The sequence below is a fragment of the Sapajus apella genome, unplaced genomic scaffold (assembly GCF_009761245.1).
Source record: "Sapajus apella isolate SASKATOON/1434 unplaced genomic scaffold, GSC_monkey_1.0 scaffold66, whole genome shotgun sequence".
Taxonomy (NCBI): Eukaryota; Metazoa; Chordata; class Mammalia; order Primates; family Cebidae; genus Sapajus; species Sapajus apella.
The window spans coordinates 9,074,084-9,100,905 of record NW_022437006.1 but is presented as its reverse complement, the minus strand read 5'-3'; the positions used below and the strand labels follow the sequence as shown (position 1 = coordinate 9,100,905).

At 37.2% G+C, this 26,822-nt stretch overlaps 1 long non-coding RNA gene and 1 pseudogene across 1 annotated transcript; both read left to right on the top strand.

The window, feature by feature from the left end:
- On the top strand, positions 1–26,822 carry LOC116530321. The gene is made up of 3 exons (XR_004259940.1): positions 1–11; positions 1,581–1,585; positions 26,657–26,822. It is a non-coding gene; the product is annotated as an uncharacterized LOC116530321 (long non-coding RNA).
- Positions 24,474–26,650, top strand: LOC116530318 (annotated as a pseudogene).

The following is a 26,822-nucleotide window of genomic DNA, read 5'->3' as shown; positions in this document are numbered from 1 at the left end:
TGAGAGATTTTGTCACTACCAGACCTGCCCTACAAGAGCTCCTGAAGGAAGCACTAAAGACAGAAAGGAAAAACTAGTACCAGCCACTGCAAAAAAGAACCAAATGGTAAAGACCAAAGATGCAATGAAGAAATTACGGCAACCAAAGGACAAAACAACCAACCAGTAATAAAATGGCAGGATCAAATTCACACATAACAATATTAACATTAAATGTAAATGGACTAAATGTCCAAATCAAAAGACACAGACTGGCAAATTGGATAAAAAGCAAAGAACCATTAGTGTGCTGTATTCAGCAGACCCATCTCACTTGAAAAGACACACATAGACTCAAAATAAAGGGATGGAAGAAGATTTACCAAGCAAATGGAGAGCAAAAAAAAGCAGGGGTGACAATCTTAGTTTCTGTTAAAACGGACTTTAAACCAACAAAAATCAAAAGAAACAAAGAAGGGCATTACATAATGGTAAAAGGATCCATACAACAAGAAGAGCTAACTATTCTAAACATATATGCACCCAATACAAGAGCACCCAGATACATAAAGGAAAGATCTTAATGACCTACAAAGAGACTTAGACTCCCACACAATAATAGTGGGAGATTTTAACACTCCAGTGACAATATTAGACAGATCAACAAGACAGAAAATCAAGAAGGAAATCCAGGACTTGAATGAAGATCTGGACCAAGCGAAGTTAATAGACATTTACCGAACTCTTAACCCCAAATCCACAGGATATATATTCTTCTAAGCATATATCACACTCACTCTAAAGTTGACCACATAATTGGAAGTAAATCACTCCTTAGCAAATGCAAAAGAACAGAAATCATAACAAACAGTGTCTAGGACCACAGTGCAATCAAATTAGAACTCAGGATTAAGAAACTAACTCAAAAACTGCATAACTTGATGGAAAATGAATAACTGGCTCCTGAAGGTAGGCTGGATAAACAATGAAATGAAGGCAGAAATAAAGATGTTCTTCAAAACCAGTGAGAATGAAGGCACAACATACTAGACTCTCTGGGACACATTTAAAGCAGTGTCTAGAGGGAATTTCATAGCAATAAATGCACACATGAGGAGCAAGGAAAGATCTAAAATCAACACCTGTCATCAAAATTGAAAGAGTTAGATCAGCAAGATCAAAAAAACTCAAAACCTAGCAGAAGACAAGAAATAACCGAGATCACAGCAGAACTGAAGGAGAGAGAGACACAAAAATCCCTTCAAAAAATCAATAAATCCAGGACCTGGTTTTTTGAAAAGATCAATAAAATAGATAGACCACTAGCTACATTAATAAAAAAGAAAACAGAAGTATCAAATAGATGCAATAAAAAATGATAAAGGGGACATCGCCACTGATTCCACAGAAATACAAACTATCATCAGAGATTACTACAAACAACTCTATGCACACAAACCAGTAAATCTAGAAGAAATGGATAAATTCCTGGACACTTGCACTCTCCTGAGATTAAACCAGGAAGAAATTGAATCCCTGAATAGACCAACAACAAGGTCTGAAGTTGAGGCAGCAATTAATAGCCTACCAACTAGAAAAAGTCCAGGTCCAGATGGGTTTACAGCCAAATTCTACCAGACATACAAAGAGAAGCTGGTATCATTCCTTCTGAAACTATTCCAAACAATACAAAACAAGGGAATCCTTCCCAACTCATTTTATGAGACCAACATCATCCTAATACCAAAACCAGGCAGAGATGCACCTAAAAAAGAAAACTTCAGGCCAATATCCATGATGAACACTGAAGAAACAATCTTAAAAAAAAAATACTGGCAAACAGAATGCAACAGCAAATCAAAAAGCTTATGCATCATGACCAAGTAGGCTTCATCCTGGGTATGCAAGGCTGGTTCAACATAGCATGTCTATAAATGTAATCCATCACATAAACAGAACCAAATACAAAAACCACATGATTATCTCAATAGATGCAGAGAAGGCCTTTGACAAAATTTAACAGCACTTTATGCTAAAAACCCTCAATAAACTAGGTATTGATGGTACGTATCACAAAATAATAAAAACTATTTATGACAAACCAACAGCCAATATCATACTAAATAGGCAAAAACTGGAAGCATTCCTTTTGAAATCTGGAACAAGATAAGGATGCCCTCTCACACCACTCGTATTCAGTATGGTACTGGAAGTTCTAGCCAGAGCAATCAGGCAACAAAAAGAAATAAAGGGTATTCAATTAGGAAAAGAGGAAGCCAAATTGTCTCTATTTGCAGATGACATGACTGCATATTTAGATGACCCCATCATCTCAGCCCAAAATCTACTTAAACTGATAAGCAACTTCAGCAAAGTCTCAGGATACAAAATCAATGTGCAGAAATCACTAGCATTTCTGTACACCAATAACAGACAAACACAGAGCCAAATCAAAAGTGAACTGCCATTTACAATTGCTACAAAGAGAATAAAATACCTAGGAATACAACTAACAAAGGATGTAAAGGAACTCTTCAAGGAGAATTACAAACCACTGCTCAATGAAATAAGAGGGGACATAAACAGATGGAAAAACATTCCATGCTCATGGTTGGGAAGAATCAATATTGTGAAAATGGCCATACTGCCCAAAGTAATTTATAGAATCAAAGCTATCCCCATCAAGCTACCTATGACCTTCTTCACAGAACTGGAAAAAAACGCTTCAAACTTCATATGGAACTAAAAGACATCCTGCATAGCCAAAATAATCCTAAGCAAAAAGAAAAAAGCTGGAGACATCCTGCTGCCTGACTGCAAACTATACTACAAGGCCACAGTAATCAAAACAGCATGGTACTGGTACCAAAACAGATACAGAGACCAATGGCACAGAACAGAGGCCTCAGAAGCAACACCACACATCTACAATCATCTGATCTTTGACAAGCATGAGAGAAACAAGCAATGGGGAAAGGATTCCCTGTTTAATAAATGGTGTTGGAAAAACTGGCTAGCCATGTGCAGAAAGCAGAAACTGGACCCCTTACACTCAAATTAACTCCAGATGGATTAAAGATCTAAACATAAGACCTAACACCATAAAAACCCTAGAAGAAAACCTAGGCAAAACCATTCAGGACATAGGCATAGGCAAGGACTTCATGGCTAAAACACCAAAAGTGTTGGCAACAAAAGCCAAAATAGACAAATGGGATATAATTAAACTCCAGAGCTTATGTACAGCAAAGGAAACAATCATTACAGTGAACTGGCAACCAACAGAATGGAAAAAATTTTTGCAATCTACCCATCTGACAAAGGGCTACTACCTAGAATTTACAAAGAACTAAAATAGATTTATAAGAAACAAACAAACAAACCCATTCAAAAGTTGGCGAAGTATATGAACAGACACTTTTCAAAAGAAGATATATATGAGGCCAACAAACATATGAAAAAATGCTCAACATCGCTGGTCATTAGAGAAATGTAAATCAAAACCACATTGAGATATGATCTCACTCCAGTTAGAACAGCGATCATTAAAACATCTGGAGACAACAAATGCTGGAGAGGATGTGGAGAAATAGGAACACTTTTACACTGTTGGTGGGAGTGCAAATTAGTTCAACCATTGTGGAAGACAGTGTGGCGATTCCTCAAGAGCCTAGAAATAGAAATACCATTTGACCCAGCAATCCCACTACTGGGTATATACCCAAAGGATTATAAATTGTTCTATTATAAAGACACATGCACACGTATGTTCATTATGGCACTGTTTACAATAGCAAAGACCTGGAACCAATCCAAATGTCCTTCAATGATAGACTGGATAATCAAAATATGGCACATATACACCATGGAATACTACGCAGCCATAAAAAGTGATGAATTCGTGTCCTTTGTAGAGACATGGATGAATCTGGAAACCATCATTCTCAGCAAACTGACACAAGAACAGAAAACCAAACACCGTATATGATCACTCATAGGCAGGTGTTGAACAGTTAGAACATGTGGACACAGGGAGGGGAGCATCATACACTGCAGTCAGTTGAGGGGGCTAGGTCAGGGACAGCGGTGAGTGGGGAAGGTGGGGAGGGATAACAAGGGGAGAAATACCAGATATAGGTGATAGGGGGATGAAGGAAGCAAACTACCTTGCTATTTATGTACCTATGCAACAATTCTGCATGATCTGCACTTGTACCCCAGAACCTAAAGTACAATAAAAAATAAATAAATTGATTAAAAAAATAATAATATTCAAAAATTTCAGGTGAAACCTAGAAACAATAAAAAATGTTACAGCACATTTGGTCCCTCCAAAAAAGTAAAAAATATAATATAAAATACAATAATCAAAAATAAGAAATTAGTAGGTAGATTAAATAGCATATTAGATACAGATGAAGAGAAAATTAGTGAATTGGAAGAGAGTTCAGAATAAAATATCCAGACTTCAGATGGAGAGATAAGACAGAACACAGGGGAAAAGAGAAAGACAAACATAACCCATAAAGGATAGAATACAAGGTGTAAAGGTCTAATATAATTTAAACAGAGTGCCAGAAAGAAATAACAGAGAAAATGGGACGAAGCAATGTTTGCAGACAAAATGACTGAATTTTTTTTTTTAATGCTGAAAGACAGCAAATCATAGATTCAAGGACTTCTATAACTCAATTCAGGATAAACAAAATTATATCCATATCTCAACACATCATAGTAAAATAAAAGAAAAATAATGAAAAAGATAAAAACAGGAAAAAGTAGGTTACTATGAAAGAAATAGCCTGAGAGCTGATCTCTCAACAGAAACAATTAGGCCAGCAGATAATAGTATGACATTTCTAATTTGCCAAAGTAGAATTTTTTTACCCAATCAAAATATACTCCCAGAGTAAATATAAAATAAATAAAAAGGAAACAATTTACTACCAGCAAATCCAGTGAATGAAACCAGAAACATATTCATCAGGAACAAGGAAAATGATATCAAATAGAAGGAGGTTAAGGATGGAAAGAAAACAATAGAAATGGTAAAAATTCAGATAAATAGAAATAAATACTGACTACATAAAATAATAATATTTATCATACTTATATAGTTTGAAATGTACATATAGAATTCAAATATATGATAATCATTGCATATAAATTGGGAGTAGAGTAAATACTGCTAAAGTATTCCAAATTCCTGTTAAGAAAAAACAAAACAAAGCCATAATTACACACAGCAACTGTTAAAGAAAGTAAACCAAACATAAAACAAAACAAGAATATAGAATATTCAAGCAACACAGTCAACAATCTAGACATAATGGAAATAGATGTAACACTACCCAACATGATACACATTATTTTCAATAATGTACAAAGTGTTTACAAAGATTGTCTATCTACTGGCCCATAAAGCAAGTCTCAACAAATTTTAAAGAACGTTTTCTGACCAAAATCCAACTAAGCTAGACAAATGACAAAAAACTTGAAAATCCAAAATATTAGCAAATAAAAATACACTTGTAAATAATCCATGGGTCAAGAAAGAAATTATACCGGAAACTAAAAAACTACTCTTAACTAATTAATAGGAAAATCATACAAATAAAAACCTGCAGTAAAAGTAGTGCTTAGGAAATATGTAGCCTCAAATGCAAATACTTTAAAAAAAAAAGGCTGAAATTAATGAACTTAATCTCTAGTTCAAGAAGTTAGAAGACTAGCAAAACAAACCCAAAGAAACTAGAGAGCAGGAAATAATAAATACACAATAACATTATATTATGCATTTATTATATTATTTATATAAATTGTAATAAAGAAAAAAATAAATGAAATAAAAAACCAAAAGGCTGATTAAGAAAAAGATGAAAAAAAAAGTAGACAAAAATAATATGTTAAGAATAAAAAGCAGATTGTTACAAACCATGTAGATATTTAAAAAATATATTTAGTTCAATGCTGACCCAAAAAGAAACAGAGAATCTGAATATTCTTACAGTTTTTTAAAAAATGTCTAATTTTTAAAATTTCAATTTAAAATTTTTCTACAAAGAAAGCTGCAGTTCAGACAGATTAACTGGTAAATTCTAAAATATGTTTAAGAAATAAATATTGCCATACTTTCAAAATTCTTCCAAAAGATTTGGAAAAAAAGAGGATACTCTTATGATTTTTATGAACTCATTTTGGCAAGCCAGCATATCTTCAACCCAAAATCTGATAAGGCTATGACAAAAAAGTAAAATTAAAATTACTTATAAACATGAGGAAATAGCAAGCCAAATCCAGCAATATCTAAAATAGATAACACATTAAGTACATCATAAGGAACTTGAGTTTCAGGGAATTTTAGATTAAATAAATTTTGCAAATAAATTAATATAATGTGTCATATTAACAAAATAATGGAGAAAAATCATATGATTATTTCAATAATGTAGAAAAATTCAACCAACATTTATGATTATAAAAAAATCCCTTAAGTAAATTAGGAATGGGTTTATTGATAAAGGATTTCTTCAAAATCCTATACATGTTATCATACTTAATGGTGAAATGTTGAAAACTTTCTCTTGGAATAAAGAAAAAACAAGGGTGTCTGCTGTCTTGTGTCTATTCAATATTGAATTGAATAGTATATTATTCAAGATATTTTTATGTGCAACTAACACCCAATTAAATATGCTGAATTAACAAGGAAAATATTTTATCTCACACAACAGGAAACCTGGTAAGATCTGAGTTTTATTGCCTCTTATTCTATATTTAATAGGGAGCAAAATCTGTCTGAGAATATCTCTGGCAGACTTTCTTCACATCTCATTGACAGGATTGGAGCACAGGCCAATACCTAACTTCAAGGGAACACAGGGAAATGGTTGGCATTTTGGCCTCTCTAGGGGTGTGAAGGCTCTGTGAACCAGAAAAGTACAGAGGAAAATAGATGGAGAATACCATTTGTAGAGGGAACAATAGTGTCTGCCCTAGAGAGCTTAAGTAACTTACCCAAGGTCACACTTCTGAGGAAGTGGTAGAGCTGGATTTGAACCCAGGCAGCTTGACTGGAGACCACACTCTGAACTGCTAGGCATTCGCAGCCCAGTATGTGACTTTGAAAGCAACGCCTCTTAACTATAACTTAATTCTCCACCCAGAACCCTAAAATAATGTGAGTACACTGACTTTTAGTGCTACCCTCAGAGTCTTCATAGTACTCTATTAAAGATTTACAGTAATTAATTGACAATCATTGGGAAGTTAAATAAATTAAAAGTCATCTGTTTTCCACAGACAGATTTTAATTTCACATAGAATTCTTTTAGAAATAATTATTTATAATATTTGGGAATTTAGAAATCAAATTTATCATGTGTGTTCGAAAGAATGTGGGAAGAGCTCATCAACTCTGAAAAGCAGTTATGCATACAAATCACATAAAAGGTTCATAATAAGATGATTAAGTATCTCTAAAGCAGAAAAAACCCCATAAAATACAAAGACATTTAAAAATAAAATGGGGACATCTTAAAATAAATCTTTTCAGGAAAGTAAAAATAATAAAATATGTTCATATAGGAAAGAAGTTTCTATATTATGAAATTATATTTTTACTTTATAATCCATTTAAAATTACATATATACTATAAATTTCATTATAACAAAATAATTATAACCACCACCTGGTTGTAATAAAACCAGATGTAGTTAATTTAAAATGTACTCAAATAGTTTTAATTATTTAAATAAAAATTTGTTTTTTAAAAAATTTATTTTAATTTTATAGAGATGAGATTTTGCTTTGTTGCCCAGGTTGGTCTGAAACTCCTGATTACAAGTGATCCTCCCACTTTGGCTTCCCAAAGTGCTAGGATTACAGGCGTGAGCCACAGCATCTGGCGGCAATAATTTGTTTTTATAAGCGTGTGTGTATTTAGTATTTGTAAACAAAACAGCTTTGTGAAATTAAGGTACCCTTGACGGTAGCCATTACTATGAGAACAGAATCTTCTGGTCTCCATAATCTATAATTGTATCTTTAGAGCATGTGAAACCTAGGTTTCCAATGTTCAACCAACTTGAGCAGTATTTTATTTATATGTCTTGCATGGATACTTCCATAGTCCAGAAATAAAAAGTGACTTTAAACAGCTTTTGGCTGTTTATCCCCAGAAAACACTGGCTGGGCTAGTTTGGGATTGGGGAGAATGAGGCAAAGGCAACAGGCCTTCTTCTATCTGGGTGTTCCATGGGTAATCTTTACCACCATCTTGGATATAGTGCTGAAGTCTGGAGGCTTCAGGGGAAATAAAGCAGACAATTTAGTTAGCTACATTTCTATTGACCTTTGAGTACAGTTCTAGGTACTACGGAGACTATGGGCCACCCCTAATTTGCAGGTTAGGAGCTTATAATCTATTGTGGGAGAAATAATTATACATAAACAAACAGGTAAATGGGAGACTATGCGAGCAATTGTATTAGTAGAGGTATATGGAGAGATGCACCATGACTAGGTAAGAATATGGGAAAATTTATTAGAGGAAGGAGGAAGGAGGGATAAAACCTTATAAGTAGAAGGATCAGTTTGAACAAAGGCTTACAGGACATAATGGGGCAGCTGTGTATCTGTTGGGTGGAAGGTTTTAAATGGAATGGGTGGAGGATTGCAGGAAAGAATGGCTGAGATCACACTAGAAAGGTAGAGAAATCCCCTACTGAATCTTTTATGCAGTACTTCCCCATTCAAGTCATTGTAAGAAGTCTAAGCCCGTAAGGTCTTCCTGCATTGCCTGGACCTCTACCGTCACTGTATATCCAATAATCCAACCCAAATTCCACCTGTCATGGATCTCCAAATCCTTCTAGTATGCTCTACTGGATTCATTGTCATTAGTAAAGTACCCTGTACTCTCAAACACTTCCTCTGAATGCTCCTTCATCCACTTGCTCTAACCAAAATCTAGTATTTCCCTAAGAACATAGCATCACTTGAGTCTTCTCTGAGCCTGGGTATGGGATAGGTGCCTTTTCACACCTTATTGTTGTTTCCCAACAACTGTTCTTACCTCCCTTTCAAAATTTTTTCTCTTCTTTTGAAGAACTATATTGGATTAACATCCTTCACTCTACCGGGTTGAAGGTATCCACAATCCTTCTGATCATTTTTCCCTATTTGTTGAAGATTAGAGCACAACCCTCACTGCTTTTTAGATGACTGCATGTGGTTCATCGTTATAATCACTCCCATCCAACCACAGCTTCTCTCCTCTCTCTCCCCTAGTGACACTCACTGGCAAAACATGAATCATGCTTAAGTCCATCTCTCCGCCTCCTCTGCTTTTGTTCCTGGTGCAATTAAAGTCACGGTCATACAGGATGTCCTCATTTTAAACTTACAACCACAAATCTTAAGTAGAAGTAGGATTCCAAACTTTTACTAAACTGGTTCCCTTTTTCATTCATGGAGAAAAAAAATTTAACATACTTTTTTTTTTCTTTTCAAATATAACACTACCTCTATCTCAACTCACCCATTGTTGTTTTTATTTCATTAAACAAAAGTAATTGGTTAAGAACTTTCTTATTTTCTCACTGACTACTAACCAGCTGATGTCTATTCTCATACCTGTAGTCTCTGCCTTTCTACCTGTTAAAACAGAAGAATTGTCCATTCTCCTGTATAAGGCCAAATAACCTGGCTGTGTTGGTAAGAATCCTCTCACCTACTCCTGGACTTAGGTCTTGCAATTATATCTTTTTCTCCTGAAATATCACCTTTTCCTTTTTATTGGGTTATTTTTGTCAGTAGACTGACCCAGCCTCATTCACATGGATCTTATTCATGTAGACAGAACAGACATTAAAATTTTTTAAAAAATAATTTACACTGAAAAGAAAATCCTCAGGGTGTTTTGAGAGTTAACAACATGGGCTTTAACTTTGGCTGGTTATGAAATCAGCCAGTTCAGGGAAGGCTTCCTGAGGAAGACACATTCAAGCTGAGACCAGAAATAAATGAGTATCTTCCAGGTAAAGCTGAGACAGAGACAAGGCTTTCAGCCAGAGGCAACAGTATGTAAAAAGGCTCAAACATGGGAAGGAACATCCACCCTGGAGGAACTGAACAGACAGCAGTAACCTAGTGGACAATTGATTGATATGAGTGGACAATTGATTGATATGAGACTGGAAAGGTTGCCAGGAGTCATATCATTCCAGGCTTTCAAGAACATTAATTATTTCAGATTCTAAAAGTAAAATTAAATGAAAAGAAAGAAAATCAAAGAAGCGTTTTAAGTAGGGGACTTACATGACTAGGTTTATACTTCATAAAAATATTAATCTGGCTACTGTTGAAAAATAAAAGTATTTCTATTTTTGAAAATATAGGAGAACTAAATATAATTAAAAACCTACTGGTATAAAACAAAAGTTAAAAATTACAGGACAAATTATGACATACTGAGGTTAAATACATAGCTTGAGTTTTAGTTTTAATTTCTCAACTTGCATCTTCCCAAAACTCATCTTTGCAAGGTTGGGCAAATTGTAAGAAGTAGCCACAAAATATCCCAAAAGATCTAGAATTAGTCTAATAGGATTTGAGTAGAGCGACTAGAGAATGGTTGCAAGAGAAGCAATATTTAAGGATATAGTAGCTTTCCAAAATTACTCAAGTATATGAATCTTCAAATTCAGGCTCTGAAGAAAATATTAATTATATGTTCTGAGGAAGTTCTGAGGGAGATTTTTTAAAAATAAAAAAGTAATCACTAGATACATCATAATGAAACAGAGATAGTAAAAGCATCCAAGAAAAGATTACCTACAAAATAATAACAATTAGATTTATGGCACATTTTACACCAGCAGCAATATAATCCAGAAGACAATGGAATGATACATCCAAAATTCTAGAGAAGACAACTGTAAATCTGAAATATACACACTGCTAAACTATCACTCATATTCAAAAATGACAGAAAATTGGAGGCATCTTTACTAAGAATTGCCACTCACTGAAAAAGAAGATGTACTTCATAAAGATAGACTATAAATATAGAAAAAAGTTAATGATATGCAAGAAGAAATTGTTAAGAAATTTGTAGCTGGATGAGTATATTTAAATAATCATATTAAGAATACAAAAACGATAAGAATAAACTACAGAAAGATAACGTGAGTAGAATTGTATTTAGAGGTAAATTGTTCAGAACAACTGTGGAGATATGCATTAACTTTAAACTAGTGTTAAAATGTTGAGATTAACCATTAAGAGTGTAGAAATAGAGTACATATCTTTTGGTCTAATGGAGAAGGAAAAGAGAATAAATAAAACATTAATTCAATAGCAGGCAAGAAAGAAGGAAAGAAAGCATAATAAAGAAGGGTAAGTAGAAAACACAAAACAAAATGATAGAAATAAATTGAAAATACAAGCAATCACATGAATATAAGTGAAATAATCCATTAATTAGAAGACTAACCTTGTCAGAGTAAATTTTAAAATTCTAGCTGTATCTAAAACATAAGGACACAGGACATTTAAAACTAAGAATATGTAAAAATATACAAAGAAGGTAATAATACAAACAAAGCTGGTACATCTATATTAATAATAGGCAAAATAGATTTAAAGATAAAACATTATAAGAAAGAATATAAATTCAAAATTTGCATATACAGTTATGTGTAGCTTGTTCTGAGAAATGCCTCATTAGGGGATTTCATCACTGTGGGAACATCCTAGAGTGTACTTACACAAAACTAGACGGTATAGTCTACTACACACCTAGGCTATATGGTAGGGCCTATTGCTTCTAAGATGCAAATCTGTATAGCATATTGCTGTACTGAATACTACAGGCAGTTGCATTGTATCTCACAATGGTGAGAGTCGGTATATCTAAGCATATCCAACATAGAAAAGGTACAGTAAAAACATGGTATTAATCTTATGGAACTACCATGACATATGTGGTCTGCCATTGACCAAAGCATCATTGTGTGGTATCCGACTGTAGGGGTGTGTGTGTGTGTGTATGTGTGTGTGTGTGTGTGTGTGTGTGAACACTTTCTTTTGTGTGTGTGTGTGTGTGTGTGTGTGTGTACACTTTCTTTTGGCCAACCAGAGAAGAAAATGCTCCTGGCCAACACTTCATGTAGTACTGAATTAACACTTCAGACAAGGTAAAACACTCTATATCTCAGCTAAAATAAAAGGCAGCCTGGCTATTTAAGAAGGATGCAAGAAACAGTTGGGAATTAACTCCTTAATCACCCCCAGTTGTGGGGAATCTTCTAATCAATTCTTAAGTACATTTATTTATATATTTGTCTCACAGTTGTTCAATGTTTGTTGTCCAGTGTCTCAAATACTTTGACACAGCCACTTTTCTGACAAATGACTTAAAATATTCCAGAGAAACACAGAACAAAATTACACTGATCAATGCTCAACCTAAAAATTAGTCCTTCACAAACCATGTCTTGAATCAACAACCATAGTAAAATCTGGAAATTCCCTGACTATCTTTTCCATAGCTCTAGCTCTGGATGAATGAAAAACAAAAGAAAGAATTGAGAATTAAAGTTTCCACAAGCGTTTTCTAAGACAGATAGTTTTATAACCATGGTAACAGTTTGAAACCTGTTCAATATGTGAACAATAACTCCCCTCAGTGAACAATATGTGAACAATAACTCCCGCTTGTTTTGCAAGTCAAACAAAGCCATTGTGGAAGACAGTGTGGCAATTCCTCAAGAATCTAGAAGTAGAAATTCCATTTGACCCAGCAATCCCATTACTGGGTATATATCCAAAGGATTATAAATCGTTCTACTATAAGGACACGTGCACACGAATGTTCATTGCAGTACAGTTTACAACAGCAAAGACCTGGAACCAACCCAAATGCCCATCGATGATAGACTGGACAGGGAAAATGTGGCACATATACACCATGGAATATTATGCAACCATCAAAAACGATGCATTTGTGTCCTTTGTAGGGACATGGATAAACCTGGAAACCATCATTCTCAGCAAACTGACACAAGAGCAGAAGATCAAACACTGCATGTTCTCACTCATAGGTGGGTGTTGAACAATTAGAACACATGGACACAGGGAGGGGAGCACTACACACTGGGGTCTGTTGAGTGGAAATAGGGGAGGGACAGCGGGGGGTGGGGAGGTGGGGAGAGATAGCATGGGGAGAAATGCCAGATATAGGTGAAGGGGAGGAAGGCAGCAAATCACACTGCCATATGTGTACCTATGCAACAATCTTGCATGTTCTTCACATGTACCCCAAAACCCAAAATGCAATAAAAAGAAGAAAAATAATAAAATAAAATGGTCAACTTCTTAATTGCATCTCACTTTTCTATAAAGGAGTATTTACTTCCTATAATTCCACTATTCTCTCACTATTACACTGGCTGATTTTACTTCTCTATGGATCAGCCTTGATACTCTGGCCTAGTTACTCCTTTTTTGAATATAGTTAGTGTCTTTATCCTCCCTCACTCTATTGCACATGTCAGGAAAACCTCAAACATCCATTTTCTCCATGCACAAACGTGAGCAGCTGGAAGTTACTACAGAAAATCAAGTCATCAGGATGACTGATTTATATTAACAATTTTAACTCAAAGCTCAACCATGCCAGGCAATTTTAAATGTAGTCCCAGTAAGTTTACTTTCCTACTTAGCAAAAAATAGCAGTCAATCTCATAAGTACACCTCCATCCTCAGACCTCCCTATCAATTTGCTGATTTCACGTGTATCTGAATCTATAAAAACTTTCCAGAAACTCCTTTATCTTTTCACCATCAAATTGACAAATTGCTTTGATATGTCTCCCGGTGTTCTACATGGTTACATTGAAAGATGTCTCCTACCTCCCATCAGAGACCCATCCTTACACAGGGAATGTGGATCCTAACACTTCTCCATTTCTGAAAAATAGTCCTTCAGTTTTCATTCTTCTCCCTTGCACCAAGAATCTCTCTCGTTTTCTACAGGAGTATTTCCATCAGCATACAAAAATGCTCTATTACTAAACTTCTTCCTTTAAAAAAAAATCATCCTTACTTCACTTTCTTTTCTAGCAGTGGTCTCATTCTAGCCTCTGTTTTGTAGCAAACATTCTTGAAGGTGGCCTTTACACAGTTTCCATTTAACTCTCCTGCATTTCATTCTTTATTTCAACCTCTGCTACCTATTAAAACTTTTCCATCCTTATCTTTACAAACCTTTCAGCAACACTTAATGAAATTGCTCCCTTCGCCTTCTGGAGCCGCTCTCCTCTCTGCCTCTGAGTGTGACATCACACTCTCCAGGTATTGAAGGTAGCTTCTAAGATGGTTCCCCAATGGTTCCCACCTCCCACGTGCCCTTGTGTAATCCCCTCACCTTGCATGTGGGCTGGATCCAGAGACTTCCTTCCGAATGAACAAGATACAACAAGTGATGGAATGATACGTCTGTGATTAGATTACAAAGCGTCTGGCTTCCATATTGCTCACTCTTTCATGATCTCTCTTTTTCTTTTTTCCCTTTTATATAAACCAGGTGCCATGTTTTGAGCTTCTCTCTGGAAAAGGCTACACAGCAAAAAATGGAAGGAAGTCTCCAGTCAATAGCCAGTCAGGAAGTAGATCCTACCAACTACCAGCTGGGGGGCTTGGGAGCAGATCCTCCCCGGTTGAGCCTTGAGATGACTGCAGCCCCAGCCAACACCTCAATGGCAGCTTGCAAGGGAACGTGGTTCAGAGAACCCAATTAAACTGAGCCTGGATGCCGGGTCCACAGAAACCATGAGAAAATAGAGTTGTTTTAAGCTGCTAAATCTTAGGGTAATTTGTTACACAGTTATGGATAACTAACACCTCAGAGATCAGCAAACCACAGCCCATGGGCAAAATCTGGCCCACCACTTGCTTTTGTAGTACATGTGAGCTAAGAATGATTTTACATTTTTTAGTAATTGAAAATTAATAAAAAGAATATTTCCTAAACCACAGGAGTTACATAAAATTCAAATTGGATCCATAAATAAAGCTTCATTGGAACAGAGTCACATTTATTGATTTATGTATTGTCTATGGCTGCTTTTGTACCATAACTGCAGAGTTGGGTAGCTGTGAGAAAGAGCCCCTATGGCTTGCCAAGACCAGGATATTTGAATCTTAACAGAAAAAGTTTTGCATTCCTTCTCTACCTTCTTTGCTGGCTCCAGCTCCTCTGTTGGAACTCTAAACATCATAATTTCTTAGAGCTCTGTCCTAGGCCCTCAGTGTCTTCAACTGTTGTATGTGCGTGTGTCTGTGTATACATATAGATGGTATTCAAAAATAAGGGAATGGTTTGAATCTCTCTCCGTGTGTGTGTGTGTGTGTGTGTGTGTGTGTGTGTGTGTATAATATCAGATAACAATATGAAAATTACATCATATGAAATATATAATGTCTCTAATTATATATCACAATTACTCTCTATTGGATGTTTGTACCTCTGTTTAATAAGCTCCTCAAGCTTAACATGTCAAAAATAGGAGTCCTCTGCTTCCTTTTACCCCCAAACCCTATTTTCTTCTTTTCTTTCCCATATCAGAAGATACTGTCTTCTATCCAGTTAGTCTATTAGACACTGAGTGATCCTCAATTCCTCCCAATTCCTCATCTTGTATATATATACTCCATATATATACTCCATCAATAAGACATATATTTTATTTCCAAAATATACCTTGGATTATACTCAGTCCATCTCAATTAGTTCCTGAAACACAACATCCATTTTTTTCTTCTTATCACTTATCACAATCTATAATTATCATATGTATTTATTTAACAGTATATTTTATATTTCTGCAACTAAAATTTAAACTCCTTGAGGACAAGGGTACATTGTTTTATGCACCGTAATATCCTCAGTGCCTTGCTCACTGTAAATAGAGTCTGGGCAGTTAGTAAGTATTATTGAATAAATAAGCCTGGTAAATGCTTGATAAGCAGAAGCTATAGCTAAGCTTAGAAAACTTACTTTAAAAAGTGTATTTATTGGCTAGGCATGGTGGCTCACGCCTGTAATCCCAACACTTTGGGAGGCTGAGGTGGGTAGATCACAAAGTCAGGAGTTTGAGACCATCCTGGCCAATATGGTGAAATCCCAACTCGATTAAAAAAAAAAAATTAGCCAGGTGTGGTGAGGGGCCCCTGTAGTCCCAGCTACTCAGGAGGCTGACGCAGGATAATTTCTTGAACCCATGAGGCAGAGGTTGCAGTTAGCTGAGATCGTGCCACTGCACTCCAGCCTGGGTGACACAGTGAGACTCTGTCTCAAAAAAACAAAAAAAGTATTTGTCTTTTGCCTATTTGTTACTATATTTAATAGAGGCAAATATCTTCAACTCTTAAAAAAATGGGCAATGAGAGAAAAAGGTCCTCTATTTTTAGAGTATTTCATTAAACTCTAAAACATACGTGTTTATTCTCTAAACACATATGTTTAGAGAATAAATAGTTATGTTGTTTTAATGACTGAAGAAATACTGTGGCTTACATATGATAATTTATAAAATAAAGTTTAAAATTTATAAAAATGTAATGCTAATTATACATTATATAAAGATATCACCAAGGAATATACTATCTTCCAGCAGTGCCTCACACTGCATAAGAGTTTTATTAGGCAAAATAAGAAAAATCCAGATAAGTAAAAGAAATAAAAGAAAAAGCATACCTACAAAGGTATATTGAAATAAATAATTTAATTGCATTATTATGAGGCCTTGTTACTACTCACTCAAACCAAATATAAGTCCTTACATGATAAAATCGAATTATTGCTTTATATCATTATATTTTCCTTTGATTTTACAACCCAGTAGCAATGTGTTTATGTTCTGATTTCTAACTGATGCAATATTTTCTTTAATTGGGATACTATAGTCTACCTTTCATCTTCCCCTCACCCCCTGCTTATTGAGCTCAGGCCTGGCCAATGAAATGTGAGCAGAAGTCATGGTGCCACTTCTGGGCAGACACTTTAAGAGTCAGTGTGTGCTGCGCTACACTTTCTTTCATTTCCCTCTACTGAAAAGCCAAACATGTTTCAGATATGGGTTTCTTCCTCAGCTTTGGGTCCAGGAATGAATCCTGTGTGGAGGAGAGGTATAGCTGACTCAAGATGAACATAAATTTTTATTGCCTTAAGCCATTACAATTTTGGAGTCATGTGTTACCAGAGCATAAGCTAGCCTCTCCTTGTCTTTGAACATTATATACATTGGAAGAAGCATAGAGAAAACTTATATTGACAGGGTATTGACTAAAAGAAGCCCATTTTGAATTAGTAGGAAAACAAATTTGCAGAATATTTTAAAGAAATCAAAACTCATTATTTGCAAATATAACAGGAACCTCAAATGGGGCCTAATAAACAGACATTAAACGCTAATAGAACGCTAACACATTGAGACAATCTATTTAATTAAACAATATAATCTGTTAGATATAAACTGTAATTTAAGAACAAACGAAAGATGTTGGTATGCTATTAGTTTGAGTGATGTGCTATTTAACAAGTTCATTGTTGAACAAGTCAACATGGTTAGGTTAAGGAAGAAAGCATAGTTCTAGCTGAAGTGTTAGACTGGCGGTGTTAGCAGATGGAATGAAGAAAGAGAGAGTGAAATGTATGTATAAACTTGAAAAAGGAAGAGGGTGCTTGAATAACATAAGGAATATCATTTGAGAATCATGCCATACAATTTAAAAGGTTGATTGTCAAGTAATGCTCACTTCTAAGGCTTTGTAATATCACTCTAATTTCTGAACAAATGGAGTTTCCAAATCAAAACTGCAAAACTCAATAGAGGATTAGTAAACTAAAAAAAATATATATATAGAAATTAATTTTTCTTTATGTGCTTAAAATGTCTATTGTATTTTACCTGACAAATTCTTACCAGAGAAATGACACTCTAAAGCAAAGAGATTAACACATCCAAATCTGGTTTAGAAAGCCAAGATTCATAGCCTCAGAGCAGAGGCTCCCAAAAGATTAACTTTTCTGGGTTTGCTTTATAATTTTGTCAGTAAATGTAAAACATTTAAAGTTCATCTGAAGGGTCTACTTTAGTGTAAATATTGGAGAATATGACAAAATTCATGATGCAATGTGCATCCTTGCTTTTGATCAAAGCAGTAATTCAGGTCAAATTACAAAATGCGATAGGATCTCAATATGAATGAGAAGCACCTGTGACTTTGAGGACACGGAGATAAAAAAAAAACAGCTGAAAAGACTCCTGCTCAGCAGCATCAGAGTAATTTCCTCAAAATCTTTCAGTAGTCTCACATTTCACTTTGGGCCAAGCAGCAGAAGCGGAAAAGTGGTTAAAAATGATCAATGAGCAAGTAATGCCAAGGAAACTGAATAGCCTGGAAGGAAACTGGGAAGTTTCCCAGTAACAGAAGAAAGTCAGTAAAATAGAGCTTGAAGGTAGAATGCAGGGCACGGAGATGAACAATGCACGAGGGAGGCTAAATAATGCACAAAAAGCCAAACAGGGCCAGCCAGAAAAGGCATGTGCAAGGAAAGTAGGACAATAAGAGCATGAGACCTGCCAGATCGAAATGGAAAACATATTTATAAATGTCTTTCAGAGGTGAGCCAGATTTTTAGAATTTATTTTGAACACCCAAGAGTACTTGGGAGATGCAGTGGGGGTGGAGGGAATAGAATAATATTTAAGAAAGTACAGAATGATAGAAATTTAATTGAGCAATGATTATTGAAGTGGCTGAATGAATTTCTTAACGTGTTATTGTACTTTCTTTAAAATCTAAAATGTCTTTTCTCTTTGAAGAGAAAATAACTCAAGGATTAGGATATAATCTACCCAAGGCTCTGAGTTGTGAGTGGGCGTTAGGCTGTGGAGGGAATGCACACAGTTAGCAGTTATTGGGAAATGATTTGTTTCTCCCTGAGTAATCATGCATCAGCCAGATTTCCAGCAGGTTACTAAAAAGGCTGCAATGATTCTCTAGAGTCTTCTCCCTCCAGTTGAGAAAAGACCCTAGCTCCTCACAGTCTCCTTTTAAAAGGTGTTTGATCGTTGGAGCAGGATCTCAGATTGCAGCTGATGGCAGCAGTGGGAGGTCAGCTACTCATTCCTGGAGTTGACCAGCCCTAGTTCATACTACAGGGGCTGTGAGAAGGCTTCTCTCTCCACTGAACACAAAGATGTCTACTGCCAAAGGGAAGAATTTAGCTGTCTATGGAGGAAAAGGGAAGAGTGTCTTTAGACTCCACTGCAGAAGTCCAATTCTTAGTGGAACGATTGTAAGTACATGGTGTTAAAAGAAATACCGCAAAGAAATAGTCATATAATGTATTACAAACTCAGTGATATTCCAGCTCTTGGTCCTTTCAAGTTTCTATCCTGTATAAATGGTTCACTTGAGGAAATGTGACAATGTTCCAATATGAGATGCTAACATCATAGTTTGGTTTAGGCAACAGTTCTCTAAGTCAGTGATTAAACACAGAACTGATTCAGAATTAAGCCTTCTTCTCCATTCTGGAAGGTATAAGCTTTCATGTAAAAATAGAAATGTTTTTCTCCACATCTCTAACACCACTTATTTGTCCAGTGGGAAGAAAATAATTTATCATGTCAGTAGTGGTAACTAAAACACCTTCTAGTGTTAAATGAAGGTAAATATAACCAAAGTGCTTTTGGTAGCCTCTTCCGGATTATTGGCTTTTGGTTAAATACCAACTAACCAGCCTTGAGGTATGTATAACCTAGAACTAAATTATGCGCCTGAATAGATCCATTTCTTAGGCTAAAGTATTTACAGTAAATTACTAACCACATTACAGATACATAGCATCCCAAAGAACTACAGTAATACTAAAAGATAACTAAAATAGAACATAGAAAATACAGAAAAATGGATTTTACATCTCTTATTCATGCTATCAAATATAATTTTTTCTCACCTATACTTTTGACAGAATTTAGAGAGATCAGTTCAAGACTGAATTCTCAAGCAGATATTCTCCTATGTAGGCTAAAAAATGATCAGTTTGCTTTACATGCCAAATATACTGGTGGCAAAGTTAATATTTAACTATAAAAATCTGGGAGAATGATTGTGCTTTTGGTTGAAAAGAGCACTGAATTGTAAGTTGCAAGATTTTCCTAGAGTAGGGGGTTGATACTGCTCAAGGCAGCACAGACATCTGACAATTCTGGCCTGGGATATAGAAAAGAAAACTCATTTTCTGGGGAAAAATTCAAGCCAGCTGCAGAAATTTGCATAAATAATGGGGAGTCGAATGTTAATCACCAAGACAATGGGGAAACTGTCTTCAGGGCATGTCAGCAGGCCTTTCCCTCATAGGTCCAGAGGCCTAGGAGGGAAAAATGGTTTTGTAGACCAGGCCCAGGGCCCTCCTGTTCTGTGCAGCCTCAGGACATGATGCCCTGTATCCCAGCTGCTTCAGCTCCAGTCGTGACTAAAAGAAGCAATATATAGCTCAGGGTGTTGCTTCAGAGGGTGCAAGCCCTAAGCCTTCGTGGCTTTCACTTGAGGTTGGTCATGCGGGTACACAGAAGTTCAAGAATTGAGGCTTGAGAACCTCTGCCTAGATTTCAGAGGATGTATGGATGTCTAGGCAGAAGTTTGTTGCAGGAGTAGAATTCTCATACCCCTGCTAGGACAGTGTGGAAGGAAAATGTAGGGTAGGGAGCCACCACACAGAGAAGAGGGTCACCATCCTCCAGACCGCAGAATGGTAGATCCACTGATGGCTTGTACCGTGTGTGGAAAAGCCACAGATACTCAATGCTAGTCATGAAAGCAGCTGAGAGGGGGATGTACCCTGCCAAGCCACAGGGGAAGCGTTGCCTAAGACCATGGGGACCCTTCTCTCTGTGTGACCTGGATGTGAGACATGAAGTCAGAGGAGATCATTTTGGAACGGTAAGGTTTAATGACTGCCCTATTGGATTTTGGACTTGCACGAGGCCTGTAGCCCCTTTGTTTTGGCTAATTTCTCCTGTTTAGAATGGGTGTATTTGCCCAATGCCTGTACCCCCATTGTATCTAGGAAGTAACTAAGTTGCTTTTCAATTTTACAGGCTCATAGGCAGAAGGAATTTGCCTTGTCTCAGATGAGACTTTGGACTTGGACTTTGGAATTAATGCTGGAATGAGTAAATACTTTGAGGAACTGTTGGGAAGCTATAATTAGTTTTGAAATGTGAGAACATGTTATTTGGGAGGTGCCAGGGGAATAATATGGTTTGTCTGTATCCTTAGCCAAATCTCATCTTAAGTTGTAGTTCCCATAATCCCCACATGTTTTGAGAGAGACCCATTGGGAGGTAATTGAATCATGGGAGTGGTTACCGTCATGCTGTTCTTGTGACAGTGAGTGAGTCCTCATGAGATCTGATGGTTTTATAAAGGGCATTTCCCCCTTTGCTCAGCATTTCTCCTTCCTGCCACCAAGTGAAGAAGGATGTTTTTGCTTCCCCTTCTGCCATGACTGTAAGTTTCCGGAGGCCTCCCCAGCCCTGCAGAACTGTGAGTCAATTAAACCTTTTTCCTTTAAAATTACACAGTCTTGGGAAGTTCTTCATAGCAGCATGAGAACAGACTAATACAAAGGCAGAAGTATTTGTATACCTCACAAGTGCTTTTTCAAGCCCTCCCTTACCATCTATGGGGCAAAGGAAGTCACATGACTGAGTTCAAAGTTGGAATGTGAGGGCCTGGATGCAAAGAGGTAACTAACTGGGGCCTTTATAAAGCAAAAATATAATACAATATCTAGTTGCTTGTGATATTACATTGATCAGTAGATTCAGGTGTTGCCTTCCCAATATGCCTATTTTTCAAGTAATGATGATATACCAATTCTATCATTACTTCTGCATTTATGGACTTACACTTAACTTCTTCTGTAAAGTAGAACTTACCCCCTATCAATTAATTGCTTATGCTAAAATACAGGATGAATAGTATTTTCATGTATTTACTAGTTTCAGAATAGTGAATTGGTACCATATCATTCAAGTTCCAAAAGGGCTAATGAGTTTTTTTATCATTTTGAACTCATGGATTTTTAACCTGTTTGAGGTGTTTGGTCCATTACAGTCATTACTCCTTTTCATAGTTGATATGGTTTGGCTCTGTGTCCTCATCCAACTCTTATCTTGAATTATACTCCAATAATTCCCACGTGTTGTGGGAGGGACTTGTTGAATCATGGGGGCTGTTTCTTCCATACTGTTCTCGTGGTAGTGAATAAATCTCACGAGATCTGATGATTTGATAAGGGGAAACTCATTTTACTTGGCTCTCATTCTCTCTCTTGCCTGCTGGGATGTAAGACCTGTCTTTTTGCCTTCTGCCATGATTCTGAGGCCTCCCCAACCATGTAGAACTGTAAATCCAATGAAATTTCTTTCTTTGGTAAATTGCCCACTCTTGGGTATGTCTTTATTAGTAGTGTGAAAATGAACTAATACAATACTCAAGCTGCCCCATCTTTTCCTAGTGGCAGACCCTTCAATTAGGTTCCTGTGTCTTTTTGATGTGATCCCAGATAGCTTTTTTCCTTCCTTTTATGACTAGATCTTCCAAGCTCATCCTGCTGCAGAGGTAGATTCAGCCATTTCTCCAGAGGGTCCTGGTTCCTTTTACTGGGAACTATTTAAAGACCACACACTATGAGTTCTGGGAGATAGGAGCTTTAAACAACAGATTCTGTGTGAACAACATTACGGTCTTGCAAATGTGGTGGACATGCAGGTGTAATTTGTTTGTTTGTTTTTGTTTGTAATATATCAACTTCATTCTGGGAACAACATTTCATCTTTTGGAAAACTGCTTTTTTTTCTCACTTTAATGATTTGGTTTTAATCATCACACTCTGACTCTCTAGGTATAAGCACAGGCACATCACTGAAGTCCTTTGCTAGAATCTTTAGATCTGGAACTGGAGAAAGAATTAAGTTACCAACAAAAATTTGAGAGGTGCTGGAACTGTCCACCAGCCCTATTTTCTACTGTGTGTAGGAAGCTGGTTTGACATCTGATATGGTTTGGCTCTATGTCCCCACACAAATTTCATGTTGAATTGTAATTCTCAATGTTGGGGGAGGGACCTGGTGGGAGGTGACTGGATCATAGGGGCAGATTTCCCCCATGCTGTTCTCAGGATAGTGAGTTCTCACAAGATCTGATGGGTTTAAAAGTGTGTGGCACTTCTCTTGTGCACTCTCTCTCTCCTGCTACCATGTGATGAAGGTGCCTGTTTCCTTCTTCACCTTCCCCCATGATTGTAAGTTTCCTGAGGTCTCCCTGTCATGCTTCCTGTACAGTCTGTGGAACTATGAGTCAATTAAACCTCTTTTCATAAGTTACCCAGTCTCAGGTAGCTCTTTATAGCTGTGTGAGAACAGACTAATATAACATCCTTGATGAATTCAGTGTCTATGGGGCTATTCCATCTAGTGCCCCAACCTCAGATATCTCTTACTTTCTCAAACTTATTGACTGCAGCTTGTTGCCACTTTAGCCTCTCATTCCCATTACTATTTTCTCAGAATGTTTCATTAACTGAAACTGCTCTGCCTCTGAAATTGTAACTCTTGCAGCCACCTCACTGATCACAATCATTTCTTTCACCAGTGCTCTCACTTTGGTTATTTCTGATACACAAATTTTATACCCTACTGAGGTCGCTGGTCCCCTAACTTCTCAGGGTTCCTCCTATCATCCCTTTCCAGTCTATCCCACAAATTGCATATCTTTACTCACACTTATTGCTCCTGGGTTCTTTTTCCAGAGCCTGCCTGCAGAAGTGTCACTATGAAACAGTGCAACTCTCCCTTCTAGTCTTGGGTCCTTTTGGAGAAAAGTACACAATAATATGTGCCTATTAAAAAGCCACTTAAAATTCATGGTCTGAGGCTTCAGCTGAGATCAACCCTGTTGCCTGGCACTTTCCTCTCTGAGATGGTTACGCTTTGTGTTGCTATACAAATCTCATCTTGAATTGTGATCCCCATGATCCCCAGATGCCAAGGGAGAGACCTGGTGGGACGTGATTGGATCATAGGGGCAGTGTCCTCCATGCTGTTCTCCTGATAGTGAGTGAGTTTTCACAAGATCTGATGGTTTTATAAGTGTCTGATGGTTCTTCCTTCTCACACTTGCTCTTTCTCACCTGCTGCCATGTAAAATGTGCCTCAGGAGCTAGCAGTAGGGCACTGCTCTGCCATTGGGTAAGGTGGGGAGTGAAGTGAAGGGCTCCCCAGGTAAGGCCAGGCTGACTGCAAAAAGATGGATACTATGATGTTGAAAATGCAGAATCTGTTTGAGCAGCTTATGCACCAGGTGGAGATTCTCAGTGATGGAAACAAACTCCAAATTATCCAGTTGGCAAAGGAATTTGAAGATTTCCTTTAAAAGTGGCAGAAGACTGACCATGAGCTGGTGGAATAAAAGGATCTTTTGATGAAAGCAGAGATTGAGCGAAGTGCTCTGGATGTTAAGCTGAAGCACATATGTAATCAGGTGGATGTAGAGCTCAAACAGAGACAGAGAGCTGAGGCTGATGGCAAAAAGCTGGAATTACAGGTTCGGCTGATTCAAGAGATGCTCATGTGTGACACATCTGGCAGCATTCAACTAAGCGGGGAGCAAAAATCAGCTCTGTCTTTTCTTTTTTATTGCACTTTAATGTGCAGAACATGCAGGTTTGTTACATAGGTATACACGTGCCATGTTGGTTGGCTGAATCCATCACCTCGTCAACTACATTAGGTATTTCTCCTAATGCTATCCCTCCCTACCCTCCACCCACCAATAGTCCCTGGTGTCTGGCTTTTCTCAACAGGGGCCAACCATCCAACAGCAATGCTGGGAACAAAAGACTATCAACCATTGATGAATCTGGTTCCATTTTATCATATATCATCTTTGATAAGACTGATGAATCACTGGATTGGGACTCTTCTTTGGTGAAGACTTTCAAACTGAAGAAGAGAGAAAAGGGGTGCTCTTGTAGCTGACAGTTTGTTGATGGTCCTCCTGGACGTGTACAGAAAACTTGTTCCATTGGCTCCACAGTAGACCAGGGGAATGAATCCATAGTTGCAAAAATTACAGTGACTGTTTCCAATGATGGCGGGCCCATCAAAGCTGTGTCCACTATTGAGACTGTGCCATACTGGGTCAGGAGCCAAAGGAAAACAGGTACTTTACATCCTTGGAACAGTGACTCCACCCTAAACAGCAGGCAGCTGGAGCCAAGAACTGAGACAGACAGTGTGGGCACGACACAGAGTAATGGAGAGATGTGCCTGCATGACTTTGTCTCTAAGACAGTTATTAAACCTGAGTCCTGTGTTCCATGTGGAAAGTGGATAAAATTTGGAAAACTATCTCTGAAGTGTCAAGACTGTCATGCGGTCTCTCATCTAGAATGTCAGGACTGCTGTCCCCTTCCCTGCCTTCCTACCCTGATAGGAACACCTGTCAAGACTGGAGAGGGAATGCTGGCAGACTTTGTGTCCCAGACTTCTCCAATGATCCCTTCCGCTGTTGTGCATTGTGTAAATGAGATTAAGCAGAGAGGTCTGACAGGCAGGCCTGTATAGTATCTTGGGCTATGACTGCACAGTAAAAGAGTTCAAACAGAAATTCCTCAGAGTGAAAACTGTACCCCTCCTCAGCAAAGTGGATGATTTCCATGGTGTCTGTAGCCTTCTAAAAGACTTCCTGTGAAATCTCAAAGAACCTCTTATGACCTTTTGCCTGAACAAAGCTTTTATAGAAGCAGCAAATATCACACATGAAGACAACAGAATAGCTGACATGTATCAGGCTGTTGGTGTACTGTCCCAGGCCAACAGGGACATATTAGCTTTCCTTATGATTCACTTGCAGAGAGTGGCTCAGAGTCCACATACTAAAATGGATGTTGCCAATCTGGCTAACGTCTGGCCCTACACAAGTGGTCCATGCTGTGCCAGTGACAATGTTACAGGATATCAAGCATCAACCCAAGGTGGTTGAACACCTGCTTTCCTTGGAGTATTGGAGTCAGTTTATGATGGTGGAGCAAGAGAACATTGGCACCCTACATGTCACTGAAAACTCAAATGCCTTTTCAACACTACAGATACCAGATATTAAAGTGAGTTTATTGGGACCTGTGACCACTCCAGAACATCAGCTTCTCAAGACTCGTTCATTTAGTTCCCTGTCACAGAGAGTCTTTTCCACTCTCACAAAGAACACTCCAAGATTTGGGAGCAAGAGCAAGTCTTCTACCAACCTAGGATGACAAGGCAACTTTTTTGCTTCTCCAATGCTCAAGTGAAGTTACATCTGCCTACTACTCCCCAGCACTGACTGACTATAAGAAAGGACACACCTGTACTCTCTGCTCTGCAGCCTTCTGTACTCATTACTACTTTAAGTATTCTCTAGGCTTTTAATCAAGTTTAATTGTGCATGAGGGTTTTATTAAAACTATATATATCTCCCCTTCCTTCTCCTCAAGTCACATAATATCAGTACCTTGTGCTGATCGTTGTTGGGAGATTTTAGATGAGAGATTAGGGGCAGAAGAGTTAGTATGGAATTGGTTGTGATTCTTTTTGGGGAAGGCGGTTATTATCCCTTTGGCTTAAAGCCAAATGCTGCTCATGGAATGAATGATCTTTCTCTGTTTCATTGAGAACTATTTTTCATGAGACAGTGACAGAGACCCTACCTATCTGATAAG